This window comes from Bombyx mori, chromosome 7 (genome assembly GCF_030269925.1).
Source record: "Bombyx mori chromosome 7, ASM3026992v2".
NCBI lineage: Eukaryota > Metazoa > Arthropoda > Insecta > Lepidoptera > Bombycidae > Bombyx > Bombyx mori.
The window spans coordinates 9,545,780-9,556,646 of record NC_085113.1 but is presented as its reverse complement, the minus strand read 5'-3'; the positions used below and the strand labels follow the sequence as shown (position 1 = coordinate 9,556,646).

Below are 10,867 nucleotides of genomic sequence, written 5' to 3'. Positions count from 1 at the left end.
ATCTGGGCTCCGGGGAGCCCATGGAATGTCCCCTCGACGCGATATCAGTTTTCCATTAAACATTTCGTTAACAACTGCCTTTTTTTTTTTTTTTTTTTTTCCTACCTAAGCTGATAGCCCTAGCGGCTATGTCAGCGTAACCCTAACTTTAGTAGGTGAGCTCACGGGGCTCAAACCTGACGATGTTGCTAACACGAACCCTAGCAAGAGCCGTGCTTCGCAGAATCTACCACCGGATCGGAAACGCGACCCACTGAGAAGATCCGGCGAGAAACTCAGTGGGCTGTGTCTGAGAGTTAATTTACTCGTCGAGCCCTTCGTCGCAAGCGACGGGTTCGACGAGAACGGTGACCGGTGCTTGAAGTACCTAAAAGCACCGTTAATGGATCAGGAGGATCCGAGATGACGTGTTTTGGGCGACGTCGACTGCTTTCCATTCTGTCCGCAGGATCGGGAATGACAACTGCCAAAGACTCATTGGATGTATGGGATGTCGCGCCATCTTGTTGAAACCAGGTCCTGCTGTTATAGGCTTCAAAATTATGCAGTTGTGGAAAGAAAAAGTTACGTAACATTGCTGTGTAGCGATCAGAATTTACTGTTATTGCCTGGCCTCGCTCATTTTCGAAGAAATGGCGTCAATGAAGAAGAAATTGTGTCAGGATCAAAATCGGTCCAGCCGTTCCAGAGATTAGCCGGAACAACAGACAGACAAAAAATGTTATTTTGGTGTATGTGCCATATATATATATCCATAAAGCGGTTATTTCAATAACAGACACTTCAATTTTATTTATATAATTGTTGCGATTACATGTAATCTGTGCTTACGTGTCGCGTGTATGAATGTAGTAGGTACCCTTAGATTGCAAACTAACAACAGTTATCATTGATGTTTTTAATACTGATAAATGAAAATCGTGACCACGACCCGGTTGTTTGATAAAACACACATTGGTAGATGTCAAGGTGTAATCGAATTAAATTGATTGGCGCTTTTCGTCTAAGAATGTGCAAATCAAAATAGTTTCGGAACTCTACAGATGCCGTGTATAAAAATATCGCTCAAAGTTATTACCGAAGATATTTCAAAGTGGATACCGCCTTGAATAATTTTTTTGTTTATGCATAAGGATAAAATATCTTCCTATTAATGGAATAAGAGCCAATATCGAAGTTTCTAGTTGTAAAACAACCAACTAAAAATTTGCAGTGTCCTTTCTTTTTATTGTATTGAATCGTTTCTTGATTCAGATCACCTTGAAATATCATTTCGAGGATACGCCGAGGCCCAGAGTGCTTAGTGCGAGCTTTTTAACGTTCTCGATAGCGTAAAAGTTAACCCAATTTTGTATGCAGTTGGAACAGAGCCCCTAGCGGCAGATGTAGGCGAACGATCCCATTCCATACAAATATGAGCTAACTTTTACGCTATCGATAACGTTAAAAAACTCGCACTAAGCACACAGAGCTCTGCTTCTACACCCATAATCGCTACTAATGAAGAAACTCGCAATATTTGAACTAATAGTAATATTTGCACCAAAGTGTCTGATATCAGCAGAATTATGATTATTGGTAGCCTCATATTCCAGCTAAATACACTTCAACATAAAAATGCCAGTCCACGTTTTTAAAGGAATAGAAACTATCATTGTTTTGCGGGACATAATACGTGTCAAGAATCACGAAAAAGCAAGACGGGGTTTTGAATAAATTCATGAAACAGCTCTGTGTTAGTGCTCGGTGATTTAAAATAAATAAATTCTGCTGTTTCTAATTTAACGATTTAATCTAGTATTTGTTAAATTCATATGATTATATCCGTAATTTGGAATACTACTAAGAATACAATAATACTCCACAGTTTTCGTGGTCACGGACAAGTAAGGTATTTTACTGTTAATCAACATTTTATTGGTGTGCGAAGTTTCCTTTTTAAAAAAATACAAAACAGATCGTTAATGTTTTTTTTTTTTATAAAAAGACCGTAGCATCAAGAACTTCTCAATCTATACGTACGATAATTAATACGTGAAGCAAAAACTTTGTATCCCTTTTTACGAAAGTTTCGCGGACGGAGGAGTATGAAATTTTCCACACTTATAGAGAATATAGAGAAGAAGTGCACAATGCTAATATTTTTTTTTAAATAATGCATAAAAGATACATTAAATCAATAAAGAAAACATTACACACACTACATACCATGTATTTGTCGCACACACGCATGCATACTATATATTGTCAAACTTTTGTTCTTGACGTCTGTTGTCAAATTGAGATTAAATATTGTTCGTCTTTGTTAATATTATTTATAGTGTAGTCTTGGCGAAATTTGTGATTATAGAAGTATAAAATACAATCATAATAGTGTACAAACTTACAATTCCAATTAATTATAGTCGAATTTCGACTACTACGGGACCTCTAGTTAGAATAAACCTTTCCTAAAAGCTATAACAATTGTCAATATCCTCTATGTTTAATATGAAATGTCAAATTCAACTTCAATTTGTGTCATTGGCACTGATAATTTATATGTAATTTATTTAGTCACTGGACAGCAAAAATGCGTAAAAGTAAAAAAATAAACCAATTAGGTACGTACTAGAATAGAAAGTATTTAAATTTTGCAAAATTAAACTTGCTAATTAAAACATTAAATTAAAATTAAACTTGCAAAATAAATTAACATTTAGAAATTTATTTTCGATAGGTTTAATCTTTTATGGACGTCAAAATAGAATCTGTTTTTTCACGGCATTAAAACAGTGTGCGGACTCCTACAGTAATATCATTAAAATGAACAAAAATCATGTTTTGACGGATCTTAGACAACGCGTTTTTGCGTAATGTAATCACTCAATGTGTAATTTAATATGTCAAATGTTTCATAATACCTAGTAGTGTATTTGCAATGGCTCGCGAAAATTATGGTAATTAATTTTTAGGATGGAAAGATATCTGGTGGGTCAAAGGCTTCTCCAGCTTCGCCAGGACGGTTGATCGCCGGTTCCCAACGCGGCGCACAGAAGTATTTATGTCGATTCGTATTACTAAGGCGCCGGAATATCTAGTAAGCTCTGGGAAATACGAATCCCAAAATACTGAGAATGAATCTATTTCTCAAGGCACCATAGAAAATACTAAAACACAATATATTAAAGACAAACTCTTTGAGCTTAGTTAACTCATATAATTGTAAAATAGCATGTGATTTATTTGAGGTTCACAAAGATTTAAGATTTATTCCGCTTAAGCAAATCCAAAATTAAAGTAAAATATGTATTCAGTATCTTAATTTTGTTCAGATCAGTAACATCAATGTCGTTAGATCCTCAACAGTAAAACTGTCTGGAAAACATTCACCGAAATCCGAAAGAATAATTATGTACATACAAACATCTATTTGTCTTTATAAAAAATGCCTAGCCATTGCTCCGTAAATAACTATTACCTACACATACATACTATCGCACCTGTAATATTATTGTTAAATTACTATATAAAATAATATTAAAACACCACAATTATGTAACACAGTGGTAATTTTCACGTCAAGTTTATTTAACACCAGATGTTACAGTCAATGTAAATGGTTTGAACTTTGAACCTCTGACCTCAATTCATTCTTCCTCTGAATCTCTAAATTTTGGCATTCTTGTTATACCGGTCACTCACATTCGCACGAATACGCAAACTCACAAGTGTAGGACGACATTTGCAAATGATTATGCAAAGTTTTCGCTGCATTCGCGGTTTTCCAAGCTGTGTCGGTTTTTTAACGGACATCAAAGCGCGCGAACCGCGATCCTTCGCGTAGTCTTCCACACATTCGTGTGACCAGTTGCGCCCACGATTGTTAAGGTAACGGACGTTTCGCCATTTTGATAGTTCGTGACGTCTACTATGTAGCGTACCTTCATAATGGATTGGAACAACACCAAGGTGATGGAGTTCATTGAACTCCTGTAAAATGAGTCGACCATATGGGACCCTCAAAAGAAATCCCATAAAAACAGAATGGCCGTTAATGACGCCTGGGAAAGAATTAAAAACTCTTTTTCTCTTCAATGCTCTATTGACGAATTAAAAAAGTAGAGAAATTCGTGAGACATTCGTAAACAAGTGTAGCAGGAAGCGCAAACGGGTTCGCAAATTGAATACCGAACCCATTTGCACAGCCGTAGCCGCTAACTTTGCGAATGAATGTCTGACAGCCCTTCACATGCGCGCGAACATTCCTACAATGTACGAATATTCGCGCGCATGTGAGTGGCCGGCATTAGGCGCGTACATTCCTGTTAACCGTAATACCGTAATTCAATATTTCGATTTCGAGCAATTAATTGTAAAAACACATAGAAGATCGAATAGAATAGACACATAGAAGATAGATGTATATATCATATGTAGGTAGTACATATTTGACTTCTCGTAAAGTTGTTTCTTTTACGTTACGTACGTATAAATAAATAGATCAGTCGTCCGAAAACTCTGTAGTATTCGTAACTGCAGAAGCTATACATAACAATATAATGATTAAAAGATTAAGTCATTTATAATTAAGATTATTCACTATTTCTCTACGACTCGTGAAAACCGCATAAAATATTATCAGATTGGTCAGTATCACGACAGCATCACGACTGGTGGTAGGACCTCTTGTGAGTCCGCACGGGTAGGTACCACCGCCCCGCCTATTTCTGCCGTGAAGCAGTAATGCGTTTCGGTTTGAAGGGTGGGGCAGCCGTTGTAACTATACTGAGACCCTTAGAACTTATATCTCAAGGTGTGTGGCGCATTTACGTTGCAGATGTCTATGGGTTCCAGTAACCACTTAACACCAGGTGGGCTGTGAGCTCGTCCACACATCTAATCAATAAAAAAAAAAAAGATTGAATAGAAAAACACAAACAAGGCGAAACCCCAAACCTCCGGGGGCATTCGACGAATTCCATCTAAATTATCTAAAATTTGTAAAGAAGTGCTATGTATGCTAAGAATATAAATTTTTGATCTACGAAATGATCTATTTAATTACACTAGAGGTCCCGCAGTAGTCGAAATTCGACTATAAATAATTGGAAGTGGAAGTTTGTACACTATTATGATTGTATTTTCAACGCCAAGACTACACTATAGAAAAATATTAATAAAGACAAACAATATTTAATCCATTCTCAATTTAACCACAGACGTCAAGAACAAAAGTTTGACAATAAATAAATAGTATGCATGCGTGTGTTTGTCAAATACATGATAGTGTGTGTAATGTTTTCTTTATTAATTTAATGTATCTTTTATGCATTATTTTAAAAAAAATATTAGCATTGTGCACTTCTTCTCTATATTCTCTATAAATGTGGAAAATTTCATTCTCCTCCGTCCGCGCAATTTTCGTAAAAAGGGATACAAAGTTTTTGCTTCACGTTTGGATTAATGGCAAGTAGTGATTAATCAAAATCACTTTCACCGAAACTATACGGCTATGTACCTACTCGTGGCTCAGAAACTAACTCGATACGTTAACACTGTTGACTCCCAAATATCAAAATTAGTTAGGTTGGTGACCGCTTAAGGCGATTCACGTTGATTTTAAGCGTTACCTGATCAACAGTGAAAGTTGAATTTACAAAAGAAATTAACTGTTGTAACTCAGAGGTGCACTCGGTACAGACGGTATTATACCTAAAACCAAACAAATATTGTACGAATTCCTACAGCTGTTTTTCCTACCTAAGCTGATGGTCTAGAGATACCATATCAGCGTAACCTTAACTAATAGGTGAGCTCACGGGGCTCAAACCTGACGATGTTGCTAACACGAACCCTAGCAAGAGCCGTGCTTCGCAGTATCTACCACCGGATCGGAAACGCAACCCACTGAGAAGTGGGCTGTGTCTGTGGGTTAATTTACTCGCCGAGCCCTTCGTCGCCAGCGACGGATTCGACGAGAACGATGACCGGTGCTTGGGGTACCTAAAAGCACCGTTAGTGGATCGGGTGGATCCGAAATGACGTGGTAACCAGTGCAACATAACAAAGGATGTAGAGTTTTTTTATCCTGATTGATTAAAAGTTAAACTTTGAGTTGAGTTAATGACTTGTCATCGTCATTAAACTAAATTCCAATCATGTACCTAAGTGTTTCAAAATTCCCAACCTTGAAAGGTTAACGTACTATGGCCGTTGATAACTTTACATTTTATGTATGTTTTATGTTACGTGGTCGATACAACACAAAACACATAAATCTTATCAATTTCAATTGAAAACTCAATTAAAGTGTGGTGTAATTAATCGTATTACGTAAAAGACTTGATCTCAGTCCGTCCCTGTCTTAAACTGTACACTATGACCCGGTCTATTTTCATTAACAGTATAGTTATTATCATTTAAACATTAAGACTGACATTTAGATCCGTGAACCAGTTTCTGAGTCAATAATTAGACTTTTTTTTTTGAGTTTAAGAAATGTTCATTATATAAACTCAATTTGAGAAAGCGCATAGTAAGCTATTGTATTGTAAAAAATCATATTCATATTCATATTCATATTCATCAAATATCATACTAATAAAAATTGCTAATACAAATGCTCTTCCTTTTTTATATTTTCATTGTTTTAAGCTATTTGATAAATTGTATTTTGCTTGGCTTCGATTTAGAGATAGGGCTGTGTAAGAAGTTGGGTTTAGATGAACAGTTTTTGTATAATTTCTTATATTTCTTCTATTATGATTATGTTATATTATAATTGAAACTATTTTTACGGTTTAATCTCGCCTTTTTTATTATCCTATTGTATCCCAAGCTACGAATACTTTACAGTTTCCATGGTCACGGACGACAAAAGTGTTATTATTCATCGAAATTTTAATATTGCGCTAACTACCGCCTATTTTTCTAAAAAAAATCTCGAATTTTACGTTTCATTTCACGCAGGTAAGGGTTAGTTTGGCAGTGTATTCAACGGGAGATCAAACCAGTTTTAATTATTTCCATGAGTCGCGAAATTCGAAGAAAATACAATATTATCTATATGTTATCTGTATTGTATCTATTATCTGTATATTGTATCTATATTCTTATAGCATATTTTTGAGACTTTTTGGCGGGAACGCGAGGAGTGAAGTTGTGTGATCTGTTTTATTTTGTCTATTTAGTGTTTCTTTAAGTTTAAATTTGTGATGACGGTGGTTTATTAACTGTTTAATATTTGTGAAAGTGTACAAATATTGGAAATTGAAATAAAGCCGCTGGACGTAGCTTCTCGGGATCCCCCAAAAAACCCCCTGAAAAAGTCTCACTAGTAAATAACCACCATTTTACTGAGATTACATTTCATCTCATCTCATTTCATTTAATTTCATCTCAATTGATTAATGTCTCAAATTAATCATCTTTTCATTTCATTTCACTCCATATTATCATTTTTCATAAAATTAAGAATATAAATTAAAGACTTGACCTAAAGGTTTTAGTTGCCAGGTCATAAAATCCCTTAAAAAAGCGTATTTTTGCTAGTATTTCGTTGTGAAGGGTCGAAAAGCCTATAAACAATTAGTAATGATGTCTTTATGCTCTGACGGCCACTTTGCAGCATACGGGCCGTTCGTTCACCCATCAACGCAACAAAATTCATTCCCGATCCTGCGGACAGAATGAAAAGCAGTCGACGTCGTCCAAAACACGTCATTTCGGATCCTCCCGATCCACTAACGATGCTTTTAGGTACCTCAAGCATCAGTCACTGTCCTCGCTGAACCCGTCGCTTGCGACGAAGGGTTCGACGAGTAAATTAACCCACAGACACAGCGCACTGAGTTTCTCGCCGGATCTTCTCAATGGGTCGCGTTTCCGGTCCGGTAGTAGATTCTGCGAAGCACGGCTCTTGCTAGGGTTCGTGTTAGCAACGTCGTCAGGTTTGAGCCCCGCGAGCTCACCTACTAGTTAGGTTTACGCTGAAATAGCCTCTCAAGTCTACCAGCTTAGGTAGGAAAAAAAGTTATATATTAATAATAATGTTGCCTACATCTAAATCAATGTTGGCAACGAATTACGAAATTGCTCAGAGTTCAGAGCATCTTGAGAGAGGTCGTAAATCTTGATTATTGCCTTGCAATTCAATCAAAACTCGAAAGATGACGGGTCCTTAATCAATCTATGCTCAAGTCCTTAGCGTTTCGCAAGCGGACGGTATTCTTTTGTTTATTATTCTCGATGCGCAGCGCGTCCAGTTATTAAATGAATAAGGGTTTGATTTTTTTAAGACTTACGAACGCAGAAACAGCAATAGCATATCAAGGGGTCGAAAGACTATTTGGTTTAAACGACATTCCGCTTAATACGCGACATTTATCTTTGTAATTAAAGGTGCGTTTTATTTGGTATAAGCATCAACAGTCCGATTTTTTTAATTGAAATTAAGTTTACCCCATTCAAATAGCTGAAGAAGGTTTTTTTTGTAACGATATTTTTTTCCAAACTGGCTTTAACTCTACTAACTTTAAATAGCTCTTATGTGAAGTTGCAAAAATGTCGCTTAAACTAAATAGCCTTTCGATTGTCGATATTGTATATTTATACGGGAACTATTCTAAGACATATCATCTTTTTCGCAAAGTGTACTGTACAATTTCCAAAAAATATTCGGAATTGAGTTAATATGCGTAATCATTTGGTATCACCTGATTTCTCATAAATACTGTCAAAAAAGCGTACTTTAGATTTTTTTTTAGTTTACCTATGTTTTGACTACTATTAACAAAATTAATACATAATTTCATCTTACTTTAAAAGACAGATAATGCAACTGGTAAAAAATAAAAAATAAATGTTGCAAATAAGATTAATATTAAAAATATTACATGTTAAACCCTTAAAACATTCTCTTGTAAAATTAGTAAGTTTTGAGATTATACAGTTTTAATGCGAGAAGACGAATATATTCATTTCACAACAGATCAGGCATCTTTATTCTCACGGTCCGCCTGGTGTTAAGTGATTACTGGAACCCCAGAAACACATAGAAATTGAATACCTTCATCCACCTCGAGATATGAGATTAAAATTCCAATTATATTATATACTAGCTATCTTTTTAAACATAAGTTTTTGTTTCGCCAAAGAAACAGGCAAGATTAAGATACTTATCCGTACGGGCTTATGGCACGCCCTGACACTAACAAACAACTGTTTTTGATTCCAATTAATAATTAGACAACCTATTTAAGTTAATAAGATCTAACTCTAATAGGCCAACAAGTGGAAGATACTACTAAACTTTTTGAACAAAGCTCAAATCGTCCACGCTGGTATTAGCAATATTGGTACGAAACCTGGAAGATTTCTAACCTACACCGACGAAATCAAATACTAATATAAATTTATTTACAGAACGTGAAATTATGAGTTATATAATTGTATTGCATTATTAAGTCATTGAACAGAGAGTTGATTTGTTCAACGACTTAATTGAATCATTATTTTACTTAACTTATTACAATAGCAACATACGCGAATCAAATTAATGATGTTAGAGAATAAAAATCAATGTTGTAAGTACAAGTTTCATTAAAATATCATTGACAGCTTTAAAGCTTAGATGTCTTATGAGCTTAGATAGTATGCTCTAAGAAGTAAGTAAGAAGCATACTCTTATGAGTATAGATAGTTACGACAGTCCCACCCATTACTGCCTCAAAGCAGTCATGGGAATCTGAAAGAACAGTCAATGAATAATACTCAATTATATTCCTGGGCGTTTACGTAGTGAGATCTATGTATCCATGTGCTCCGCCCGCAGGTTTTTCGTGAAATTGTCGACTACCCGCCCACCCTAATTAAAAAAATTAGTGTTGACATATCCTGAGGCCTTAGAACTTATATCTCAAGGTGGATGTCGGCAATTACGTTGTAGACGTCTGTGGGCTCCATTAACCACTTAATACCAGGTGGGCTGTGAGCTCGTCCATCCATCTAAACAATTTAAAAAAAATGTATCAGCCTACAAATATCCACAGCTTGACGTAGGCCATAAGGTTGGCTAAAATGACCAGTCCACCAGTCCAGAGGATTTCCGCATCCTTCAACACTACGCCTTCCATTGCGCGGTTGTCACTTGAGTTCTTTTTGGTTCAAGCGACCATCTGCTCTACAAAAAATGTCCTCTCCCACTCAGAGTCCTTCGCTTTATATTATTTAGCAAAGTTTGTGGAAAGTCGTTCTTGTTTTCTTCACAATAGATATTGAATACCGTAATTAGATAGAATGGGAATATGTAAGTGAATTACAAAAGCACTGCAGCGACACGAATCCATAAAGCTCTGTCTCCGCGAGTAATGACCGAGTGTCGACGAATGTACAGTTGCTTAACATCAATGTACACTCGAGAACAAAATATAAAAAATATAATTTATAATCAATAATTTATAATATATATTTTTTTTATTTCAATTAACATTTCGTCGTATTCGACGAATTAGATGAGAACGGTAACCGGTGCTCGAAGAGCCTAAAAAAACTCAGACTGGATCCGGACGATCGGAGAGGACGACGCTGGCTTTACATTATTACGTCGTCTGCGTCGGATATGTAGTAGGATTAGAGGCGGTCATGATAAGAGTATTACCGTGACGCATCGCTTTATCGAAGAAGACAACACTGTATAATACGCTCAGTAAAGAGAATTTTTTTCGTAGTCTATCTAGTGGTACTACCGATGGAACGGTACCCGTCTGCTTATTACAAATAGCGATATTATAGCTATGCCTACCTATAACATACCGATTAAATAAACCTTTTTATTACTGCCATAAAATATATTTTTTTATTGCTTAGATGGATAGACAAGCTCACA

The 10,867-nt window shown here is 35.9% G+C and overlaps 1 long non-coding RNA gene across 1 annotated transcript; it reads left to right on the top strand.

The window, feature by feature from the left end:
- Positions 1 to 2,483: 2,483 nt before the first annotated feature.
- LOC101738721 (uncharacterized) lies at positions 2,484 to 9,564 on the top strand. The gene is made up of 3 exons (XR_209995.5): positions 2,484 to 2,603; positions 2,955 to 3,079; positions 9,266 to 9,564. It is a non-coding gene; the product is annotated as an uncharacterized LOC101738721 (long non-coding RNA).
- Positions 9,565 to 10,867: the final 1,303 nt, after the last annotated feature.